Here is a 15,500-nt window from a genome sequence, read left to right as displayed (position 1 = left end):
ACCTAACTGTACCTCCAAGATTACAGGTCCTATCTGGCAACTACTGACACTTGCCACTCAGAACTTGCCAGCCCTTGCAAGCTGCCATCAGCACCATAAGCTTTCTTTCAAAACAAACTTGCAAAACCTTCTCCTTCCCCAGTAAGCCTTAACCTTTTACTTTTTCTCCTGGTCTGTATGTATGTCCCGGATTGCAATCGTATTTCTTGCATATTATCCCAAATGAAACAATTTTTACTTTTACTCTCTCTTTTTCACAGTACACTTCAAATCTCTGCTTCCTCTTCTGTTACCAGGGAGAAAAAACTCTGCTTTTATGGGGCTGGCATGATTAGATTAAGCACACAGGGATACTCTCCCTTTCGCCATGTCGTGCAGCACAATCACATTTCCTCGCGAGCCCAAAGAGGGGAGGATTACAATGGCACCAGGGGGCCATTCTTAGAATTCTCCTTACTACAGAACTGTAGTTTGCCAATCCCTGGTCTAAACTGTAACCCACAATATAAAACATATGGCAGAAAGACAGGCCACAGCACAGTAGATGCCACCTGGCAGAGAACACACCAACTCAAGAGAGCCCACGCATGCACCCTGGCCGGGAACACCCACGGCCCAGGCCTGAGACTCACAGGGTGAGCACGCGCCCTCCCACCTCCCGCACGCACACCCACAGGCTCAAGGTGTGTCCAGTACGAAGCATCCCAGAGCAGCAGCATCTTCTGGAGCTTTCTGAGAGGATGGAAGTGTCTGTTATCTGTGCTGTCCATTATGCTAGCCATGTGGCTACTGAGCACTTAAAATGTGGCTAGTGAGACTGAGAAACTAAATTTTTAAAATTTTACCTTAATCTTAATCTTACTTTAAAATAAAATAGCAACATATGGCTGGTGGCTACTGTACTGGATAGCACAGATCTACACTAAGATTCTGGAGTAACCATGCCTTCAAATGTGTGAGTTCTGAGCACAGAGGATGCATTAATATTCCTGTTTTTAAAATTTATTTAAAATTTATTTTTAAAATATGTAATACTTTACTGACTGAAAATGTCATACACACACAGATATTTATGAGTTGAAAGGGAACTTTTCATTGTTTGTACATGCATGTGTACATGTCTTCACTAAAGTGAAAAGGATCCCTTCCAATTCACTTGTGTCTTCCCAAATCTCCAGTGCATCCAAAAAATTTATTGTTATCAGTTTTTTTTGCATATCTTTCTATGGCATTTTTATGCCTACATAAACAAGTACATTTTTGTACAAAATGTACAAACAAAGTATGCAGGCATACGTATTCATGCCTACATAAACAAGTATAGATACTCAGTCAGGTGCAGTGGCTCACATCTCTAATCTCAGCACTTTGGGAGGCTGAGGCAGGTGGATAGCTTGAGACCAGGAGTTTCAGACTAGCCTGGGCAACATGGCAAAATCCTGTCTTTACAAAAAATACGAAAATATTAACCAGATGTGGTGGTGCACCTGCAGTCCCAGCTACTTGGAAGGCTGAGGTGGGAGGATCACCTGAGTCCAGTAGGTTGAGGCAGCAGTTGAGCCATGATCGCGCCACTGCACTCCAGTCTGGGTGAGAGTGAGACCCTGTCTCAAAAAAACAAACCAACCAAACCCCAAATCCCACAAACACAGATGCCTCCATTTCAATTTACACAAGCAGGTACATAAGCAACATACTCTTCTGCACCTCACTTTGTTCACTTAACAACTTATAATAAAGACCTCTCCAGAAGTACATAGTTTCTCATTTGAAATTGGTTGTACTAGCTCATTACTAATGAACATGTAGGCTGTTCTAATCTTTTGCAGTCCCGCAAGTAGTTAAACTATACATGGTAGATAATTTTTCACTACTTTAGACAAAGGATGTATCTCCAGAACTTAACACAGTGTCTCGTACACACTAGGTACTCAGTAAATATTTGTTGAATGAAATAATGAAGAATGAAGATTACTACAAATAGCACTGTAATAAACAATCTCACATATAAGCAAGTGTATCACTTTACCCGTAGGGTAAATTCCTAAAATGGAATTGCTGGGTCAAAGGGTATGTGCCTTTTTAATTTTGATAGACATTGCCAAATTGTTTTCCACAGGCACTGTGCCAATTTATACTCCCTCCAGCCATGTTGGAGAGTAGGCACCCAACATTTCTGTCTGACTACTCCAGAGTCTGAAAAAATCTTTGAAAGGTAACCTAGTCCTTTCTCTAATTCTCATAAAAGCAGCAATGTTGTTGCAGCTGAGGAAACTTAGCTAGATTCTTTGATCCTTCAATAAAGAAGGAATTACAGCTGAGAGAGGTTGGATTAGAATTCCAGCATCCTTAAACATCCAGTCATCTTTCTCCCATACTTATTCATCTCTCTGGGCAGAATCATATTACAATTGAGATTCCTAATATCCAGAATTCCCAGAGTCATTTAAAAATAACCTGAGTCTAAAAGTGGAATCCATTTCTGCCCAATACAAACTCCCAACTAACTAGTACAAGGTCAAGCAGAGGTGAAGATGGTCATAAACAGGCAGCTAGCTGGGACAGTGGTATGTGTGATATTGGCTGTGCTGGTGGCCCCAACGAACCACATCACGCTTCCTAGGATGCACACCCTGTGTAGCTCTCTTCGTTAAACCTAGGTGGGGTTTGTGACTTGTTTTAGCCAATAGAATGCATTGGCACTAATGCCATGGGTGACTTGAGTGCCCCAGCTGAGTCTAGTCCTTCGTGGAGCCATGATCAAAATGCAGGCCCATAAATGGCATGATCTGATACCACCTGGAGTATATAAACCATCCAGCTGAGCCCTGCCCAAATTTTCCAGAACCAAATAATCATAAGCAACAAAATGGTGGTTGTTTTTAAGGTGCCAAGTTTTAGGGCAGTTCATTATACAATGATAGATAACCAAAATATATGGGTTTGGGTATAAGGCAAAATATGAGAGAATAAATGAAATTCTTCAAAGCAGAATGAAAAAAAGATTCTTTGGTTTCTATTTATAATTTTTGACTAGACATAAAGTCCAATTCTACTTCATGCCAATCTCCCAATTCTTTTAGTATTTCTAATGAATAATTCTTCCTAGCAGGTATTTCTTTCCTATGAGTTACTTTTGCTATACTGAATTTTAAAGTAAATACTTGAAATATGGCATTTATTTCTTGATGTTATAGAGAAGTCTGAGAGCTCCAAGTTAAAATTCATCAGGGTGAAAATGTTAGTCTGTGATTACAGAATCAGAACTATTCATTACAGCTATTCAGAGAATCTTCTTTATGAGTTTAATGACATAAGCATATTATATTGAATTATTATGGTACTGCATCAACTGGATTCATAAATTTAATATACTCAGTCTGGTTCACATATTCTAATAAAATCCAGCAAGCTTTAAAACTTTTATAAGAAATGTGCATTTAAAGTCCATGTGATACTCAATTTTTACAGGGTGACGTCTTTGCTCAGGGTATTAAGTAGTTTCAATGATGATGATGACCCAGCCTGGCAGCAAGTTTCCGAGGAAACTTCACAAACAGACAAGCCACATTAGAAAAACCAAAACCTGCTTTTCTCCAGACCACAGGTCAAAACCATGGGGTGGAGTGGGGTGGAAGAGCAGAATTGAGTTTATCCTGCACCTGTGGAACAGAAGTGAGGACATGTAAGGAAGGAGGCAAAGAGCTTCCACACAATCTGACGGGTGCCACTCAGCCTCACTTGGTTGAAGCAGAAAGTGGGAGGATGCTGGGGAAGGAGCCCAGTTCCCAATACTCACTATGGATCTTTGACCTGTTGATACGTTTGAATCTACATAAATGTTTGGCAACAAGCTCAATATAGATGCATTAGGACTCAACTTCTTGAGCACTGGGAGAAGCCTAGGAGAGCCCCGGAGGCACACTATGGCTGTTTGAGCTCTAATGTAGCCCCATGAGCTGGCACCTTAGGCACTCAGCCTTATGCAGCCACCATGCTGGGCACAAAGACATCAAAGCACTGTGGTTTGAAGTAAGCCCCTTAACTCCTCTGCACCTCAGTTTCCTCCTTGTCTGATTATAGTATTTTCTTTTTAGGATTAGAAGATTAAAGGAGCTATTGTCTGCAAAATGCTTAGGACGGGGTCCAATTTAGAGAACCGTAGTAAGTACAGTATATACGGGTGATAAGGTTATTGGGATCCCATCGTAAGTGGAAGAGCATCTGTATAGTATGTATCTTAGTAAACACAGTATGTACTGCTGATAAGGTTATTGGGATCCCACCATAAGTGGAAGAGCATCTGTATGGTATGTACCTTAGTAAGTACAGTATGTACTGCTGATAAGGTTATTGGGATCCCATCATAGGTAGAGGAGCATCTGTATGGTATGGACCTTAGTAAACACAGTATGTACTGGTGATGGGTTTACTGTGATCCCATCCTAAGTGAAGGAGTATCTGTTCTTAGTGAGTAGATACTGCACAGATGCTCCTCCACTTATGATGGGATCCCAATAAACCCATGGCCAGCTGAAAATACCATAAGTTGAAAATGCATTTAATACACCTAACCTACCAAACATCACAGCTGAGCCTAGTCCACCTTTAAATGTGCTCAGAACACTTACATTAGCCTACAGTTGGGCAAAATCATCTAACAAAAAGTCTAGTTAGTGTTGAACATCTTATGTAATTTATTGAATACTGCACTAAAAGTGAAAAACAGAATGGCTGCATGGACAGTCAAAGTATGGCTTCTACTAAATGTGTATCGCTTTTACACCATCGTAAAGTTGAAAAATCTTAAGGAAAACCATTAAGTTGGGGACCATCCAGAGTTGATACTATCTATATAACTTTGTCCTCAGGGAATTGATAGGCAAATATGTTAATTTTCCCCTCTTTTAGATGTTTGGAAACACGTGAGCTTAAAATGTGGAAGTGTTTAATGTTTTCTTCTTCAAAGGAAAGTACAAGCAAGAATTTGAAATGGCTTTTTTCCAAATCACCTCATATCAGATGCTGGCAGACCCTTTATTTAAAGAATTGTGTTAAAACAAAGAAGAGTAAACATGTTTCAAAATGGAAAATCACATTTAAAAATAAGCTGAAAATCTAACCCATGTCAGGTACATTGGTTCTCTTCCAAATCTTGTTTTAAGATACATTTTAGATGCTCTGATTCTCAAAAGTGCCATTTGGAAAACAAAAAAGATGTATTATCTTCTTTGTTTTTAAGCTCATGGTTCCTTCCTTCACTGTATAAACCTTCAGATACCTAGCATTTGGAGATACAATGACTGCTCCAAATGACCAATTTGTCTGACACAGGCTGTCAAATGAGAATCTTGCTGTGTGGTACCTCTTGGCTATAATGTACTTGCATTCAAATTCAAAGAATCAGGACCTAAAAGACTCGGTCATCGAGGAGACGTTGTACATTATTTGATGGCATCACAAAGTCTCCCGTTCAGGGGAACTCCAGAACTGGATGCATCGGGAACACTGAATGACTCTGTCGTGTGCTTGCCCAGCCGTGGCTGAACAGAATGAGCTATGCCTTTAATATCTCACCTAAGGTTGTTTGTGTACTGAGGGCAAATCTCCTTAGGTTAAAATTCAGCTGGCCTTGGATGAGTTGTCTGAATAATACTGAGTCTCTGAATTCAGGGCAAGAGGGTAAGCTTTTGAGACACCAGGAGGGATGACCTGCTGCCTGTGTTTTGTTCTGTGGACGAGGGGTGCCTGATGCTCCTGTGAGACTGTTTGCCTTGGAGATTACCCTCCTGCCTTGGGAGCTCTTCCTGAGTATCCAGAGACTGCCCTGTGTCCCTTGGGGGAGCCAGGGTCAAGCCCTAGGTGTGATGAGAACTGTGGCCCCAAGCAGTGGGCCCGTGACCCCACCCCATGAAGAGGATTAGCTGGGGATTTGAATTATTTGCACCAATGATCCCTCTTCACTGGAGACAATGACTGAGGCCTGAATATGTCAGGGAAGAGGGAGGCAGGGAGAAACTTCTCAAGTGCTACCATCTCTAACTCCGAAACAGAATGGGGTAGGTGTCTATTTCATACAGGGAAATGCAAATTAAAAAGTTCCTTTTTCAAACAGATATTATCTACCAAATTAAGAAACGAAGTTTTAGAAATTGGGCTAGGAGCTAAAAAAGAAAAAGAAACCAAGTTTAAAAGTATATACATTGAATATATGTACATCCAGCACAGTACTTTGCTTTTAAAATATTTGTTAAACAAATGATGCAATGAATGGCTATAGACAATGCTGAGAGGCCTTGATAAACAATGAGAAGCATGGGTTTTCTTTCTTTAGGACCTTAATTCTAAAAATTTCATAGGTTTACAATTTCTTCTTTCTTCTGTGTAAGGGAAGTTAAATTACTCTAGAGAAGGAAGTCTATCAAATCTTAACTAGTGCTTCAAAGCCACACTCTAGAAACTCTTAAAAGTATACTGGTCATCTCATTGCTTAAGGTCTGAAAAGTTGCTGCAGACAAAAAATGAAGAATGGTGTCATTTAGGCAGTTGATTAAACATGCGCTTCCTTGGACACATGTGTCTGGCTGTGTTAAACACCAAATGAACCTGAAAACTATGTAAGCATCAGTCTTGCAGTCATCAAAATTTTTAGCACGAGTGACTTTTTTTAGCTGCAATGCTGCAATAGGACAACAGGAGTTAAAATGAAGTATTGGCAAAACCTGGATAGAAAGATGCCCCTGATCAAAGGAAAATCTCATCAGTTAGGGGATCCTGAAGGAAGCTATGTGGCCATATAGTCTAAAATATACTGGGTTAATTGAGAATAAGTTGACATCCAGTTTCTGCCACAAGGAAATTGCCTTTCAAAGTAAGAAATGTCAGTATGTATTGACTAAGCTATTACTTAAATATGCCCAGATTCCTTCAAATAAGTAAACTGCAAATACATACAATTTTGTGAACTAGAAGATAAGCACTATAAGGAAGAGGAAAGGTGAACACATACCAAGAAGCATAAATACCGCACACCCTGGAGATACTAAGGGCAGAAGCAGACTTCCTGTTGCTCACAGCATTTATCCAGAGAGCTCTGAAATACAAGCCCTAGGGTCTACTGAGGCTGTGTTTCCAGCTACCTAAAAAAAAATCCACTGAGAAAAAGGCAATGGCTTCATTTCGTACCTTTTTCAACTTTGATTACCAAATGATTTCTTGATTCCAACATGAGTTTAATTTTACTTATAAATAATATGAAGCAGGTGATTTCAATTAGAAAGCAGATTAGACAAAGTCTTACCTTTTTTAAAAAAATGTTTTTGGTTGCCTGGAATGAAAAGTATATATGTAAATGTAAATGCATTGCAGGGGATTGCTGGTAACAAAAATAAGTATATCTAAAAATGGATGGTAGCTTTACATGGGCAAATGATAAAGGTAAAAAGTTGTGTGGAACTGGAACAAACTGATGTTCTCATCCATTCCCTCCCTAAATATTGTCTCAAAGGATTGCATCATATGCTGTGATTCATTAACATTATGAAACATAACTGACACATATAGAAGAAAAAAGGGTTGTCAGGGGAAAAAATAGCTAGCTGAATTCTAAAATAAAGATGCAGTTTACACAGCCAACAAAGGACAGCATGAGGTTCACTCGCAAAGACCACAGTGAGCACCTTTTACCTGAAAAAAAGCACAAAGTATTTGGAAAACAAATCTGAAAAAAATGGAGTTAGGGGAATTGACGCATTTGCAAGAAAGCCTAATGCAAAAAAAGCAAGGCTTCATGAAAGAGGAAGGACGATTCCTGAATGTTGATATAAACAATGAGCAGAGAACTTAGTGGGCATGAGACAGACAGTGATTCTTAAAATACATGGATGTGCAAGAAGAATTTTAAACATGTCTTTTAGGCTGTTGCAACAAAGGGGCTGAATGGAGATCAACTAAACTGACATCAATGGAAATAAATAAAATTGACTATTTCAGGAAGCAAGAAGTTAGGACTTCAGGTTGATAACAGCACTAAAAGATGGGAAAGCAGCAAACGCAATGTTAAAATAAGCAAAGAAAGAATCAGGTGGACCACATGGTGCAGTGCTTCTCAAATAATATGCAGAAGGGAATCAGTTGTTTGGCTGACAGAGATAGACAGAGACAGAAAGACAAAGCAAGACAATGACAGAGATAGAAAATACAGGAGACAGAAAAATGAAAGGACCAGACCAGGAGGTTCAACACTGAACAAATGGAATTCCAGAAACAACAGGAAAAACAACAACAACAAACCCTTAAGAAAACAAAATCATTAAGACAATTCCCCAGAAATGAAGGATATGGCAGAAATTGATAGAACCCATGGAGTGGTCAGCTGAATTGATGAGCTGTTTACCAAAGTAGAGTTCTAAAGGTTCAGAACATTGAGAACAGAAAGAAGGCCCTATAAAGGCAGCTCTATGGGTTTTTGGAAGGGGAGGAGGAAGGGATAGGTCACATACAAAGGATCAAGAATCAAAATGGCTTTGAACTGCTTAGTAGCAGCACTGGAATTAGAAGACAATGGAGAAATCCCTTTGAAATTCTGAATGAAAATGATTTCCAACTAACATTTTATATCTAACCAGTGAGTGGGTAAATGAAGGCATTTTCAGACATGTTTCTAGAAACTTACCTCTCGTACATCCTTTCTCAGGAAGCTACTAGAGACATGTTTCATTAAAGTAAGGGAGTAAATCAAGAAAGGGAAAACATGGGTATAAGAGGCAGGCAAAACAATTCAAGTGAGAGACAAGGATGATGGAGAAGGACAACTGTGGGGTAGAAGGGAGCTGTGGTGTGGCTCAATCTGACTAGAACAGGCAAGAGGGTTCCAGGGGAGGTTTCTGCAAGGAGGCTATATTTATGAAATATCTGGTGCTCTGAATGTTCGAGAAGAAAATCATACAATTGAGCTATAATTTGAAGTTGAATTAGAGATGCGTATCGTAAACTAAGCAAACAAGCTGAGCTCACCACAGTTCTGAATCAATGCATGGGAGGACCAGGCAGGGAGGGCAAGTGTCCCAGAATATTTGAGGAGAGGGGCTGGCGGGGGGGTGCGTGTTGGGGAGCCATCATACACAGTGGGATGTTAACAGCTCCTAAAAATTTTTAAAAAGAAGAAGGAATATAGGAATGCAATTTTAGTTTGGAAGAAAATACAAAAATGGAAGAAAATACCAAAAGGAGAGAGTTGCTGCTGGGGAAGGGGAAATGGAAGGCATGAATAGGGGACAGAATACTGCTTTCCAGAAAAGCCTAATCAAACTGTATGAGCATTGATTTTAGAAACGTCACAAAAATTGCATATACACACAAAACAGCAGTAAGTGTAAACACACACACACACACACACACATAGAAAAACAGAAAAGATACATGCCCAACAACCCCATGAGAGCAGTTACCTCCCAGTACTCAGCTCAGTTTCACAGACTCTGAAAGCAGAGCCTGAGGCAGTATGCAGGGGTGATGGTGATGATGGAAGCAGAAGCATGGGGGTAGGAAAGTGAGCAAGAGAAAAGGAGAAAAGCCAACAAAGCGGGTGTTGTTGAGCAGGTCACCACTGTGGGTGACTCAGTCCTGCTGAGGACCCTTTGAGACACACAGCGCTCATGCTTCTGAATCGTCCCCGTGCAGGACGGGAGGCAGGCCCACTTATCCACAGACTTGCATCCTCTCTTGTTTGAGAATGATCTCCAGGGCCTCACCTGCTCCCAGCCTTTGGGACTGCCTGGGTCAGGGCCTGCGGGGGCTGTCTTGGCTTTAGAGAAGGGTGAAGGAGAAAAGCTGAGAGACCTGGCGGGGTGTGGCCACCCACACCGGAAAGGTCCACCATGGCCATGGCCAATGTCACAGGTAGGGCAACAGCAGAGTGTGTGTCAGCCTGTGGGATGGAACTCGGGCTGATGGTAAGGGGGACTCTGGCTTTAGCCATAAAGGGGCACCCTTTACGCAGTGGTGCATGCTAGCCACCCTCCTGAGCTAGGGCAATGCAGGGAGCCACCTTTTGCTCCTGGCCTCAGCTGCTTTGGTTGTTACCACTTTGTCTTTAGCATCCAATTTTCTGATGAGGACTTTCTGATTCACAGCAAGCTTACTCATTATTTTTCAAAGGATAAACGAGCAGTTTTAGGAAATTAAAATGCAAGTTTAACTGCAGCCTTGGGAGGTAAGAACGCAGGTAAACATGATTAATACGCTGGACGTAAGTGAATCCATTATCAAAAAGATTCCAAAGCATCTAGAGAAGATAAAGAGCAGCCCATAAGCTCTTAACTTGCCCAGGGTCATAGTGCGTTTCCCCCGGGCCAGACTGTGGTGTCTCCACGGGGAGCGGGCCACAGTGGCTGCTGGCCTGAGGTCTGTGGAGTTCTGGGCTATGCTGCAATCCTTCCAGGAACTTATTTTATGTTTTTACAACAGTGAATTAATATTGCATGCTACTGCATAACAATTCTATCTAGATATATCTAACTATTACATACAATATTGAATTATATCTATAATTGATACCTCTATACACATCTATAATCTATACAGCTATAATCCATATTAATATAACTACATGACTATTTAAAATTATACCTGCAATTACATATAATCTACTGATACTTTATATATTTATATAATGATCTTATTATACTATGTTTTGTCTTATTTCATAATGAATAATGTATCACTGTATGTCTCTTCTCCCAAGAAACTTTAGCCAGATATTGGCTGTATTGAAAACAATTCGATTAGGGGACTCTCAATGACAATCTGGTCACCTGATCGTGGCAGGAAGGGACTACGAACCTTACTCATGGGCCATCCATTTACTTACACACAGGACGAGGAGTGTACTGAAGAAGAGGAGAAACAGCAGGTTCTGGCAGAAATAAGCAGCTACAGCTGAATAATCAATACACCACCGGTGGCAAGTAATGATACTATGGTATATATGACTCAAAATGGTCACAAATTTCAAAACCATTTTCATAACTCAGGCATCACTGGAAGGTAGTCAGTGCTTTTTCTACCACCAGTCACAGCATCTTGAGTATGGCTATTCTTTCCCTCATTTTTAGCTGTATTTCTATCTCCCAGGGGCCCAGGAGCTAATTAAGAGCTTCAGTTTCAAAGACCTTTCCTTCTCACCCCTGTTGTGCCACAGCATCTATGTGAACTGTAAAGGGCAGCAAAATGAGAAAATATTAAAAGGGTATTTAATTAAGCAAAGTAAACAGTGAGGTCAATAGCAACTGGAAGCTAACATCTGTCTTCCAACAAGGCAGGCGAGCCACCTTCAGGTATAGGCAACAGAGGAGTGAGTTTATGCAGGATGCTCCTTTTGTCTATGCCACTTGTGATATCTACTTCTGCTTCAGAGGCGATGAGACATTTAATAAAAGAAAACAAAGAGTGATGCCTTGCTTTATCTAGGTGGAGAGGAGAAACAACCCTCCAGCTGTTTAGCACTGCGATGTTCAGGCTTCTTTTCATTTTGCTTTTAAAATTAACCCAGGAAATGAAAAATGTTCTACACTGAACTCCAAATAAACAGCACATACACAGCTCTAAGTCTGCCATCTTGAGCCATTCTGTGCTACCTTATTCTGATGCTATTTCCATAGATAGGAAAGAGTGGGAGAATCCCTGTTGTGTATTTGCCAAGCCTCAAACACCTTGTAAACGAGCGTGGGAGCTGGGGAGGTGACAGATGTTACCAATCTAACAATGGGGCTGTGCATGAGGTGGGATTGTAACTGGGATTGATATTAGAATATCTAAAGCCCAACAAATGGAAAAATTACCCCTGCAGCCATATCTGGGATGAATAAAAATGGCTTCCGTGATGGTCAATTTTACGTGTTAGATTGGCTGGGCCATGGTGTCACTAGATATTTGGTCAACATTATTTGGGATGTGTTTATGAGGGTGTTTTTGGATGAGATTAATGTTTGAATCAGTAGAATGGGTAAAGCAGACTGCTCTCCTAATGTGAGGGGAGGCTTCATCCAATCAGGTGAAGGCCTGAACAGAACAAACTCCAGAGAGTAAGAGGGAATTAATCCTGTCTTACTGCCTTCAGCTGGAACTTAAGTCTTCTCCTACCTTTGGACTCAGACTGAACCATCAGCTCTTCCTGGGTCTTGAGCCTGCTGGCTTTCAGACTGGAACTTACACCGTCATCTCTCCTGGTTCTTGGGCCTTCACACTCAGATCGAAACTACACCATCGGCTCTCCTGGGCCTCTGGCTTGCCAAATGCAGATCCTGAACTTCTCAGCCTCCAAAATCACATGATCACATGAATCAGTTCTCTCTCCCTCATTGCTTATTGGTTCTGTTTCTCAGGAGAACTCTAACAGAGCTTCCAAGCCACAATTTATGAAGTGGTAAAAAAGCACTACTTCAATACCATGGGTTATGTGTGGAAATGTAAAATTCACAAATATATTTAACATTATATTTCACTGTCTAGTTAAGATTATATGTCCAGGCTGAGTGTGGTGGGTCACATCTGCAATCCCAGCACTTTGGGAGGCTGAAGCGGGGGATCACGAGGTCAGGAGATTGAGACCATCCCAGCTAACACAGTGAAACCCCATCTCTACAAAAAATACAAAAAATTAGCCGGGCAAGGTGGCGGGCGCCTGTAGTCCCAGCTACTTGGGAGTCTGAGGCAGGAGAATGGCGGGAACCCGGGAGGCGGAGCTTGCAGTGAGCTGAGATCACACCACTGCACTACAGCCTGGGCGACAGAGCGAGACTCGTCTCAAAAAAAAAAAAAAGAAAAAAAAAAAGATTAATGTCCAGGGTTTTGGGTGTTCATACCGATTTTATCACTGCCCCCCCAGGTCTCATTCAGTTGAAGGACAAGCCATACTGATTCTATCTCACGTGTATGTCTCTAATCTACCAGTTTTTCTCATCCCAGCTGCCAGTGCACCTAGTTTAGGACACAATCATGTCCCCTTAGAAGATGGGAACACCCTAGTCACTGCTCTTCCTGTCCCCAGGCTCCCCTGCTCCCACCATTCTCTCCACAGTGATAAAGCCTCATTTCTCCACTTTGCTGCTGACAACATTCCATTGGCTCCTGGTCCTCTGGATCAGGTCCAAAGTCATGGAGATGGCTTGTGGAATCTGGCTTTTCCTTCCCTGTCTACCCTCAACCACCAGTCTCACCTTTCCACAGTAGATATCCAGATTCCTGAGTCCCACCCTAGTCCTGGTGAATCAGAATATACTGAAACAAGGCTGGAGAATCTGTATTTTTCAAAAAGCTGCTCAAGATAATTTCAAAACTTAGGCCAGATAGATTTGAGAACCACTACTTTGGGACTCACGTCCTCTGACCTTAACAAAAGAAGTCCTTGACTATCCCTGCAGTTACGACAGTCTCCTGTAATGATGTGTCTCTGCCTCATTAGAATTGTGAGCTCCTTGAAGATAAAAGCTATATGACTGACTGCATGCAGAACTTGTTATTGGTTTATTCAGGGATTCAACCTCTTCCTGGCTTAGACTTGGGAGGGTGTATGTGTCCAGGAATTTATCCATTTCTTCTAGATTCGCTAGTCGAGGTGTTTATAGTATTCTCTGATGGTAGTTTGTATTTCTGTGGGATCAGTGGTGATATCCCCTACATCAGGCTCAGTGCAGGCATGGGAAGCAGTCCTGAGCATGAATGGTGACTGTCATAGTCACTGAATGGCTTTGATAAAGACAGCAAAGACCCTAAAAGAGAGACCATCAGACATCAAGTGCTTCCTGTAAAATGCAATTAGAAGTACAGTCCCACCGATAAAGTGTTCTTGCCAAAAAAAAAAAAAAATGAAACCTGAACTTAATCAAGCCTCTGGTTTTCAGAAGATGGAAGATTAGAGGAGCATGGTAAACGATGCCACAGGGTTGCACTCAGTGAAACCCAGAACATGAGGAATTCAACAGGTAAATGAAATGCTGTCCTCAACAAATAAATGGTGAGTAATAAAAAAAAAAAAAAAAAGAGAGAGAGAAACCTATAGATAGTGAGAAACCAGAAAGATGTATCAACCAATGCTATGTGTAAATATGTTGGTCATGATTGAAACATACATATTGTAAGACATGAGAAAATTGATATGGCTTCAACACTGAATATTTGTTTATACTGAGAGATTAATTTGGAGTGTGTGTGTCTGTGTATATGTGTTTGATGATAGTATTGTGGTTACATTTAAAAATTAAAGTCTTGCTTTCTTAAGAGACATAGTTTAAAATATTTATAGAAGAAATAATATGATGCCTGATATTTGCTTTAAAATAATCTTGTGTGTGTGCATGTGTATGTGCGTGTGTGTGTGTGTGTGTGTGTGTGTGCATATAAATAAGACTGGTTCCATGCTGATTATATGTTGAAGTGGGGTGATGAAGAGAGTACATTGGGGTTCATTACATTATTCGTTCTGGTGTTCTATATATCGTCATAAAGTGAAAAAAGAGAAAATAAAGGGCATTAGTTTCTACATCACAGTATCTGAGATTCGCTTTAATCCAATGAGGCTTGGAAAGTTTGAGATGGTTGTATTACCCTTTGCATGGTAGAAATTGGTTAGTATAACAGAGCTGGATTCTTTGATTCTAAGAACTCATTTAACACCTGATAGTAACACATCCAGCACTCTTAGGTAAAGGCAATTTGCTCTTTTGAACCAGAAAGGGTTGCAAAGAATTGCCACAGAAAGTCACCCTGTACCAAAGAGAACTTTGGCTATGCCCTAAAATGAAGACATTCTCATTTCCACGAAAAATTCTAACCACATTTTGATGTTAAATTAATGTCCTCAAGTACTTCTGGCTCTGCACACTAACTTAACAGAAGATTATGTCAACTTTTCTGTCTGACAGAACTAAGAAGAATTTACTTTCAGTACTGTAGAAAGTTAAGAGGTGGAGGCAGGAACAGCCTTTATTAGCTTTCTTAAGTGAACCTTGAAGAAAAAGCTTTTACAATTTATACTAACAGTTAAATCTAGTAATAGGTCACTTAGAATATCCTAAGTGATACTACAAGATAGAAGAACATAAAGACCCTCAACCAAACACCAGTGTGAAAAAGTGTTTGCAATAGTATATGAAAATTATAGGGGAAAAGGATCTTTACAGCTGTTTGTCCAATTACATCAGTGTTCCACGAAGCCTCTCACCTATTTAATGACTACATGTGATTATAACATGGTTTCTGGGTTCAAATGTTTTAACGTGAAAGGGAATCCCACTAGGTCTAATTTGCAGACTTGGGAAGGCAATGATTGATTCACATAGACAGACATTGGACTTGAGTTTGGGAAGAACAAGTGAGTAAATATGGTGCTTGATAAAAGATACAACAGTAAATCTCATATTTTAGAGTAATGAGTGAGCCACTTCTAATAAAATATGAATTGTCATACGCCACGCAGTGGAAAATACATATGAAAAACATAA

General features: G+C 40.6%; 1 protein-coding gene and 1 long non-coding RNA gene across 5 annotated transcripts in view; one reads left to right on the top strand and one right to left on the bottom strand.

Annotated features, from left to right (window-relative positions):
* Positions 1-15,500, bottom strand: part of KIF16B (kinesin family member 16B) — a 308,638-nt gene that overhangs the window by 12,351 nt on the left and 280,787 nt on the right. The window lies entirely within an intron of this gene.
* Positions 1-15,500, top strand: part of LOC117068431 — a 30,903-nt gene that overhangs the window by 7,788 nt on the left and 7,615 nt on the right. The window contains exon 3 of the long non-coding RNA XR_004431117.1: positions 13,902-14,014. This is a non-coding gene — a long non-coding RNA (uncharacterized LOC117068431). The remainder of the gene's footprint in view (positions 1-13,901; positions 14,015-15,500) is intronic.

This window comes from Trachypithecus francoisi, unplaced genomic scaffold, assembly GCF_009764315.1.
Source record: "Trachypithecus francoisi isolate TF-2019V2 unplaced genomic scaffold, Tfra_2.0 Lachesis_group21, whole genome shotgun sequence".
Taxonomy (NCBI): Eukaryota; Metazoa; Chordata; class Mammalia; order Primates; family Cercopithecidae; genus Trachypithecus; species Trachypithecus francoisi.
Note: the sequence above shows the minus strand (reverse complement) of the source record. Positions and strands in the feature narration are given on the sequence as shown.